The sequence below is a fragment of the Hemitrygon akajei genome, chromosome 16, assembly GCF_048418815.1.
Source record: "Hemitrygon akajei chromosome 16, sHemAka1.3, whole genome shotgun sequence".
Lineage (NCBI taxonomy): Eukaryota > Metazoa > Chordata > Chondrichthyes > Myliobatiformes > Dasyatidae > Hemitrygon > Hemitrygon akajei.
The window spans coordinates 46,703,468-46,704,166 of record NC_133139.1 but is presented as its reverse complement, the minus strand read 5'-3'; the positions used below and the strand labels follow the sequence as shown (position 1 = coordinate 46,704,166).

At 48.5% G+C, this 699-nt stretch overlaps 1 non-coding gene across 1 annotated transcript; it reads left to right on the top strand.

Annotated features, from left to right (window-relative positions):
* Positions 1-414: 414 nt before the first annotated feature.
* trnag-ucc (transfer RNA glycine (anticodon UCC)) lies at positions 415-486 on the top strand. The gene has a single exon. It is a non-coding gene; the product is annotated as a tRNA-Gly (tRNA).
* Positions 487-699: the final 213 nt, after the last annotated feature.

Genomic DNA, 699 nt, shown 5'->3' with positions numbered 1-699 from the left:
GTTGTAATTGTTTCTGAACCTGGTTCTGTGGGACCTGAGGCTTCTGTGCGTCCTTACAGATGGCAGCAGCAAGAAGGGAGCACGGCCTGGATGGCGGGGTCCTTGATTACGATGGTGCTTTCTTCTGGCACCGCTTCTTGTAGCTGTGCCTTTCCAGTGATGGACCGGACTGTATCCACCACTTTTTGTAGGCTTTGGTATTTCCATAAAAGGCTGTGATTCTATTGATGGAAATTGGAGAATATACGGAAGGAAAATATTCCTTCGGGAGCTGCTCACATTTTGCATTCCCCGGTCTTTCCTAGTTCCTAGCACCACTTTTAATCATAAAATCCAGTCAATAATCCTTGAACAATAGCTACTGTTTGACGTGGTGTTGATGTAGTGAGCACTTTCAGCTTGTTCCCCAGCGCTGCGATGGTGGTATAGTGGTGAGCATAGCTGCCTTCCAAGCAGTTGACCCGGGTTCGATTCCCGGCCATCGCAACTGTTTTACACAAAATCGCAGCTGATGCGTTTTTGCAGCCCCGTACCTCACAGCTGAGGTTTAATTAATACGTGGAAGTGTGGCGGCGCCGCCCTCTGACAGGCGTTAACGTTTACACCAATCTTTATTCCCTTCCCCTCGCTTCACGCTTTCATTGTGAATGAGTGAATTGCCCGCCCGCTGTATGTTGTCAAATACCAACCAGCTGCAAA